Here is an 8,934-nt window from a genome sequence, read left to right as displayed (position 1 = left end):
GTGGATGAAGGGAAGGCATTGGATGTTGTCTACATGGACTTCAGTAAGCCTTTGACAAGGTCCCCTCATGGGAGGTTAGTTAGGAAGATTCAGTCGCTAGGTATACATGGTGAGGTAGTAAATTGGATTAGACATTGGCTCAATGGGAGAAGCCAGAGAGTGGTAGTGGAGGATTGCTTCTCTGAGTGGAGGCTTGTGACTAGTGATGTGTCACAGGATCAGTGCTGGTCCATTGTTATTTGTCATCTGTGTTGATGATCTGGATGATAATGTGGTAAATTGTATCAGGAAATTTGCTGATGATACAAAGATTGGAGGTGTAGTGGACAGCAAGAAGGTTTTCCAAGCTTGCAGAGGGACTTGGACCAGCTGGAAAAATGGGCTGAAAAATGCCAGATAAAGTTTAATGCAGGACAAGTGTGAGGTATTGCACTTTGGAAGGAAAAACCAAGGTAGAACATACAGGGGTAAATGGTAGGGCACTGCGGAGTGCAGTAGAACAGAGGGATCTGGGAATACAGATAGAAAATTCCCTAGAAGTGGCATCATAGGTAGATAGAGCCATAAAGAGAACTTTTGGTACATTGGCCTTTATAAATCAAAGTATTGCTTATAAGAGTTGGAATGTTATGGTGAGGTTGTATAAGCATTGGTGAGGCCAAATTTAGAGTATCGTGTGCAGTTTTAGTCACCAAATTACAGGAAGGATCTTAATAATGTTGAAAGAAGTGCAGAGAAGGTTTACAAGGATGTTGCCGGGACTTGAGAAACTGAGTTACAGAGAAAGGTTGAATAGGTTAAGATTTTATTCCTGGAGTGTAGAAGAATGAGGGAGACTTGATAGAGGTATATAAAATTATGCTAGGTATAGATAGAGTGAATGCAAGCAGGCTTTTTTCACTGAGGCAAGGGGAGAAAAAAAAACCAGAGGACATGGGTTAAGGGTGAAGGGGGAAAAGTTTAAAGGGAACATTAGCGGGGCTTCTTCACACACAGAGTGGTGGGAGTGTTGAATGAGCTGCCAGATGAAGTTGTAACTTGGGGGCCTCACTTTTAACATTTAAGAAAAACTTGGACAGGTACATGATTGAGAGGTGTATTGGGGGGATGTGGTCATAAGGTGCAGGTCAGTGGGACTAGGCAGAAAAATGGTTCGGCAACAGCCAAGAAGGGCCAAAAGGCCTGCTTCTGTGCTGTATATGTTCTGTTCTGTTTACAGTGTAATGTTAAACAGCACACGACTGACACTAATTAGAAACTATTCGGTAACAGTTTTCCTGTCTCAATTAAGCATCATAGTGTTTCAAACAAGTGAAGGGAATCCTGACTATGTTCTCAATTAGTTTTTGTTTTTAAGGGTTGTCCCAAGTAAATGCTGTCCTGATTAACCAGATGTGTCCACTTAACCGGAATCACTGTATATTATTTGAGTTTCTCAACTTGTCTGAGCAAGTTCCTATTGCCACTATCTCATTCAACATGTGCTAGAACCTTGTATACCATGCCAGATAAATTTATAGCATGAATTCCACACCCATCCAAGCCTGTCACAAGTTTCATTTCAGTACCCTGCCAAGCTACTTTAGCTTACCTCACTGACTAACTTAGTTATCTCTGCAAGTAGCAAATGAACCTTTAAAGAATGTGGTAATGTTCAGGGTGTGAGCGTAAAGAAATCCTGTTGTTTTCTTGTCATTGTGCTTTCCTATTGTTTTCAGAGAGATAAAATAGTCTTATTGAGAGCTCATATTCTATTTTTGTTTTAAAATAGGGAATCTCAGATGTTGCCTGTCCACAGATTCAAACTTGCTTGTTTCGGCTTCAGACGACAAAACCCTTAAAATATGGATGTGAACTCGGTAAGAAGGATCAGCGTCTGCATTTTTCAAGGCCAGCTAAAAGTTAGGCTTCGGTACCCCGAGCCTGAGACAAGCAGTGGATGCGCATGTAATTTATTCATGACTAATTTATTGAGAATAAATGTATGGTTTATTTTTTTTACCATCATGCCTTTTAAAACTTTTTCCTCCAGAAAGCTTTCTAATCCCCCACTCTCCCATTAAAGTTCAGCTTAAAGATTCCTGGCAGGTTATTTGTTCAGTCTATCCTTTCTCATTTCTTATCCTTGCATGGTTCTGCATATTCACACAAAAGTTTGCTTTGGCAGGATAGTACTTTAGCGTGCTGTATTACTCACAGTCCAAGCCTCACATATCTGCTACTGAGTGTATATTGTGACCCATGGATAGCCGTAAGTGGTGATGAACGAAATATTTCACATATTTTTAATATAGGGAAGGAACCAGGTAACACAGGCTGAACTGAACTACTCCAAGTGCATGACTTTGATTCAGAAATGGGTCATTTGGTCACATAGTGTTCTGCTGTTCCTTTTCATTCTGCCCAATTATTCTTCTGGCTATGAGCCAGAAGTGGCTGGTGGCATAGTGGCATCAGCGCCGGACTTCGGGGCGAGAGATCCTGAGTTCGAATCTGGCCGGCTCCCTTGCACGCTCTCCATCCATGCCTGGGTTGAGTGTGTCGAGTGAGCAACGTAAAAGAAAACACCCAGAGAGGGATGGGCTCCGCCAGTTTTCAGATGCCCAAGACAAGCCGCACGATGAGCAATCACCAAAAAGATTGGTGCAAAAACCTTGTCGTGACGGCGTCCTGACGACTCCACCAGGAGCTAAGGGCGCGCGCACACACACATCACACCTTCTACATTGCCCCCTCCATCCAGTTTTTTTCTACCATCACTCAGATCCTCTTGGCAGAACATAGTTTGTTCTCTGATATCACATTTGTGAAGCGCCAGTGAATGACATCCTGGGAATGCCTTTTAAATACTTATGGTGCTCTGGGGCTGATCTTGTAAACATGCTATGACTTGACTCATGAGCTTGACTTCAATTCCTGCAGTTTGTCTAGATGTGCTGCTTCTTATCCCTCACCCCACCTCTCCTTCTGCATAATATCAGAGTTGGTACTGAAGAACTATTTTGTAAAATGGTTACTATAAGGAGCTTTGTGTCTTTAGGTTGAATGTGCTGTAGATGTCCTCACATAATTAGATTTGGGGATCTTCAGTAATATCCTAGGGAGTGGTTATTCTTCAACCAATGTGACTGAAGCAGGTAATCTGGGGGTTTTAACATTGCTATATGTGGCACTTAAAAGCGCCCAATTTGCATGTTTCCAATATTACAGTAATGACTTTGTATCAAAAAACATTTCATTTGGTTAAACAATGATTTTGGAGTTGGGTTGTGAAATGTACTGTATAATTGCAAGCTTCCAGATGAGTTGACTTCTGGCTGTAATTTCAGGGAAAATGCTTGAAGACGCTGAAGGGTCACAGTAATTACGTTTTCTGCTGTAATTTCAACCCTCAATCCAACCTGATTGTTTCAGGATCGGTGAGTAGCTGATTCAACAGTTAGAAGTTTCTTCTTGCCGTTTGATCGTTAATCTGCAAGTGTACAAGCATTGATTCTGACTGTAGGGAGTGTATTTCTCAGTTGTAGAAGGACATGATCCTCAATGGTGATATCAACTGTTTGGAAGATTTTTGTTCTCAGTGCAGATATTCCTCAGGCACTGTACCTTGGTCGGGGTGTGAGTCCCCAGCGGAACAGACCTTGGTCAGGGTATGAGTCCCCAGGGGAACTAACCCTTGGTCGGGGTGTGAGTCCACAGGGGAATAGACCTTTGGTCGGGGTGTGAGTCCCCAGCGGAACAGACCCTTGGTCAGGGTGTGAGTCCCCAGCGGAACAGACCTTTGGTCGGGTGTGAGCCCCCAGGGGAACTGACCCTTGGTCGGGGTGTGAGTCCCCAGCGGAACAGACCTTTGGTCGGGTGTGAGCCCCCAGGGGAACTAACCCTTGGTCGGGGGTGTGAGTCCACAGGGGAATAGACCTTTGGTCGGGGTGTGAGTCCCCAGGGGAACAGACCTTTGGTCGGGGTGTGAGTCCCCAGCGGAACAGACCTTTGGTCGGGTGTGAGTCCCCAGGGGAACTGACCTTTGGTCGGGTGTGAGTCCCCAGGGGAACTGACCCTTGGTCGGGGTGTGAGCCCCCAGGGGAACTGACCCTTGGTCGGGGTGTGAGTCCCCAGGGGAACAGACCTTTGGTCGGGTGTGAGTCCCCAGGGGAACTGACCCTTGGTTGGGTGTGAGCCCCCAGGGGAACTGACCCTTGGTCAGGGTGTGAGTCCCCAGGGGAACTGACCCTTGGTCGGGGTGTGAGTCCCCAGCGGAACAGATCCTTATTCGGGGTGTGAGCCCCCAGGGGAACAGACCCTTGGTCGGGATGTGAGTCCCCAGGCACTGACCCTTGGCTGGGCTGTGGGATCCACAGGCATCCTAATTTATCCTTTGTTTGAAGTCTGACCTATCATAATTTGTACCTGATCCAGGTTACCCATTACTATTCAGATCATTAACTTGATGTTAGCTCTTCATTTAGCAGTCATTTGACTTTGAAATTCATGTCCTTGATTTAAGTCCACACTATACCAGATAAATCCGTAACCGAAGCTTTTTCTCTTCATTTTGACTCTCTGTCCACACTGAAAAAGTGTTTTCCTCCCCCCCCCCCCAGAAACAGAGCTTTTCTAAAGCACTCTCTGGAGTATGTAAATCTTAAAACGCCAGTTGGGCAGTGTAGTGTGTACAGGCATAACCCCAAAGCTTTTTAAAAATGCTGTCATGACGTGCCCGAACAGATGCATTTGTGTCCCATTTGACCTTTCCCTGCTCCAGCAAAGCTCAAGGAACAGCATCGCATCTTCTATGAGTATTCTACAGCCATCACTGAATTGGAACAATTTTAGATAAGTAGACTTCACAAATTTCATATAAAAACAATGTTGTCATCTTGAAATGTTAGCTCCGTTTTCCTGCTCATAAATACTGCCCAACTTGATACGGTTTTTCATTACTCCCCTTTCTTTGTATTTCTCGAAGACGTTGTTGAAAACTTTCTTTCGCTGTTGTAGGTACTCTAGTTTTTGACCAATGGAAATAGCACAGCACCGTTGCGGAAAGGGAAATAGTATACGGTTTCTTCTTCGCTTGTTTTCTGTGTGTCCTGCGCGTGCCCAGTAGGAGGAGATTCGCCCAAATACCCGTTTTAATGTGGACAGAGGTATTTTCAAAAACGCCTGGTGTGGACGCCTATCATTTTTACGCAAAACCGCATTTTCAAAGTTATCTGGTCTAGTGTGGACATAGCCCAAGTCTCTCCCTGGCTTTTTATAGCTTTTCAAACTTGGGGAAAAATACTTAAGGATCTTTTAAGTTCAATTGTATTTATTGTATCCTTCAAAATATGTCACCTCTGAGAGTGGATCATTCCCTCAGCTTGCTTCTATGAAGGTGCAGTCACCTTCAATAAAGTGCTATGTATATTGGCCTGGGTTATATCTTCATGTCCTCAACCTGAGGACTTTTATCCATTGAGCAACATTTATATGGGAGCGCTATAGCTGAAGCAAAACTGATTCTTGGTGCTAAAGCACAATTGTTCTTATTGTTCTGAATCAGTACAGGGGTAATGCTATACTGTGGTATCAAAACAACCTAAATTTTTAAGGTTAATTGGTTTTTACAGAAGAGATGAAAACTAAACATTGGATGTTTCTGAATTCTGTTTTAATGCTTCAATTTATCCTACTTTTCCCATCTCCGGTAAAAGTTCATAAAACCTCTTGAAGATTTTCCCATAGTAAAATGCTCTGTATTTGTTGATCTATTCTCACAATGTAGACAAATGTGCAATTCTCAGCTGTTCTACGTGCACTCCGTGGTTGACCTTGAACTCAATGTTTTGTTTGTAACAGTTTGATGAGAGCGTAAGGATCTGGGACGTGAAGACCGGGAAGTGTCTGAAGACCCTGCCAGCTCATTCTGACCCTGTATCTGCTGTAAGTCCTCAGACCTCTACCTATCCATCGAGAAGTTAAATCAGAAGCTGAAAGTATTTGATCCTTTGCTTTGTTTTTACATGCCATGTATGTCTTTGATTCTCGGAGGTTTTACAGTGCATGACGATTCCATGGATCTATTTCATTCTCAGATTGACACCTCTGATATCCCAGATAACTCCCACACCTCCCTCTTCCAACACGCACACACACACACCTGTATCAATCCTAAATTGTCTCAATAAAAAGATTGAAAAAAAAGAGAAAATAATGTTCTGCCATACTCTGCAATTAGGTCATGACCAACTGGCTGGCTTTCCATATGGTTGGATATTAATCTTTTAAATACCCTAGCTCATTTTAAAACTAGTGTTTTTTAGATGTTACGCTATGTTAGGATACATTTTCTAGTGGACCCAGTAAGTGTTTGAGGAACACAGAAACTCGGGTGCAGGTGAGCTTTAGGAGGTTGGAAGACCACCAGATGCCAACCCCTCAGGATTTCCCAATCAGCAGCTGGTGGTTTATTGCAGTCTTGCTCTCTCTGGCTTACACCAGTCCCATTGTGTCATTTCCTTTGATTTGCCTGCATTCATCTCAAACTATTGGCTTGCAGCAGTCTCAGTCTTCCCATTCCCAAACTCACTTCAAGGTTCCACCACATTCCCCCTATGTGCGTCTCTTTCTGCATTAGTAATATATGAAAAGATTCAGTCAGTTTTTCCTACAGGAAAGTGATCTTCTGAGAAGTAATTTCTTCTGCTTCTCCCTTAATGCCTTTAACTATTTTGTCTCTTTTCACTAAGTTCCCAAATAAATAACTGAATGTTTTCCAGTTCACTTGATTCCGGTCTTTCCCATAACGTGAATAGTCAATGTAAAGTTATTTCCACACAAGCTGACTACAACCTCCAATCCTCAGGAATGTTCTTCTGCATCTTCCTCATTTGACTTTAAAATGTTTCTGCCTGAACTGCATGGTCTTACATTACAGATACCACTGGTCTGCACAGATTAATCATAGCTTCAACCTTAGATTTAATGCTTGCTTGGAAAAGAGTGATCTTTATTCAGTTAGGGAAAATAGACCTCATTAATAGCATCACCCCTCCCACAGCCAAGGTTTACTTTATCATAAATTGCTTACTGTTGGAGAGCCAAGAATGGATGTGTAACCACCTTATGGAAATTGATGTAACGTGTTGATGTCATCTCAGCTGTTTGTATGATGTATGTTAAATTCATTCTGTCAGGTACATTTCAACAGAGATGGGTCCCTCATTGTCTCCAGTAGTTATGATGGCCTGTGGTAAGTGTTACTTTCTGAATTTTGCCCAGTCCATATTTTGCTTACTGATAAAGACATTGAAGTGACTGGAATCCAGACCACAATAAAGGAGAAAGAAATGACATGTATTTACATTGTTACTTTCCACAGCTCAGCACTATTGTGGTTAATGGAGTGTTTTTGGAGTAATTACTTTCGAATAATATCACACCTGTTAGGAGAGTTGCCTCTTAAGCAATACCAGTGGGCGTTTAAAATTCTTTTTCCACTTATTCTGAATCAATGTTAACAAGACAGCATGTGGTGACCTCGATTGCTTCAGGTTGTGCAGCATGTTTAGTATTGAAGCTTCCAATTGAATGCAAAGTTATTTTACTAATTTAAAACAATTCTAGCAGAAAATCATAGAATCTTGAAAATATTTCAGCACAGATGGAAGCCACTTGGCTTGTTAGAATCAAGTTCAGATTCAGAAGACTTGCTAGTTAGATTAATTGGTCATTATAAATCACTATCTTGTGATTAGGATAGGGTTGCTAGGTGGTACAGCTCATTGGACCAGAAGGGCCTGTTCAGTGTTGTACGTTTAAATGAAATTAAAATAAATTTATTTGTCACATGTACATCGAAACATAATGAAATGTGTTGTTTGTGTTAATATTCAGTACACCCAAAGGTGTGCTGGGGCAGCCCACATGTGTCCCCACCTATTCTGGTGCCATTGTAGCATGCTTACGTTGCTCAGCAGAATAACACGGAATACAAGTGACAAAACAAGACGTGCTCTTCCCTGCCACACACAGACACATACAAAGTCCTTCAAACCCAGGAGAGACAGTCTTCTGCCTCCAGTGGACTCACGATTTGCAGACTGTAGAGTTATCTAATTAGTTCTACAGCCCCAACATCTGAAGGAAAGATGTACTGGTATCAGAGGTTGATTTTAAATAGCTCTTTCTGTTTTTGCAGCCGAATTTGGGACACTGCATCGGGGCAATGCCTTAAAACACTGATTGGTAAGTGATCGTCAAGCCTGATCATGAAGCACTGGGAAAAGTAAGCAGGGGACAGTAGAAATCCACTCAACTCTCACTAGCCACTGCTGATATGATTGCCAAGTTCATTGGGATCCAGCTGCACCATAGCTCCTAGCAAACCAACATATTAAATGCTGGTGGATCATTCCAAGCACAAACACACGAGATTCTGCAGATGCTGAAAATCAAGAGCAACACACACAAAGTGTTGGAGGAACTTAGCAAATCAGTTAGCATAAGATCAACAGTCGATGTTTTGGGCTGAGACATTTCATTAGGACGCACACCATAGATGGAGCATCCCAGTTTACCTCTCCCTGATACCTTGCCTTCTTGTTAGTTGTTACAGATGAGCCAAAATAGTGAACATAGCCAAAGTATTCCCTTGGGTCAAGTATTGTAGCTTAAGTTGTACCTTGACTCATTCACATTTTCTCCTGGAGTCTGTGAGCAGAAACTCTGGCTCCTAACTCTGCCTGAACCATGAGAGTCACTAATCAGCAGTCAGAAGGAGTAAAGGCTTAGATATAAAACTGAGGACAGCTGTTAGACTTATCAAGTCTGTGCTAACTCTCTGGAGTTAGTTCCAATCAGTGCTGTATATAACTGTAAGCAGGGGGACAATAGACAGGACCTCCCGGTTGCCACCCACTTCAACTCTGCCTCTCATTCCCATCAAGATAT

General features: G+C 42.7%; 1 pseudogene; it reads left to right on the top strand.

Annotated features, from left to right (window-relative positions):
• Positions 1 to 8,934, top strand: part of LOC132407557 (WD repeat-containing protein 5-like) — a 51,199-nt pseudogene that overhangs the window by 29,801 nt on the left and 12,464 nt on the right.

The sequence above is a fragment of the Hypanus sabinus genome, chromosome 18, assembly GCF_030144855.1.
Source record: "Hypanus sabinus isolate sHypSab1 chromosome 18, sHypSab1.hap1, whole genome shotgun sequence".
NCBI lineage: Eukaryota > Metazoa > Chordata > Chondrichthyes > Myliobatiformes > Dasyatidae > Hypanus > Hypanus sabinus.
This window is presented reverse-complemented; position numbering and strand designations above follow the sequence as displayed.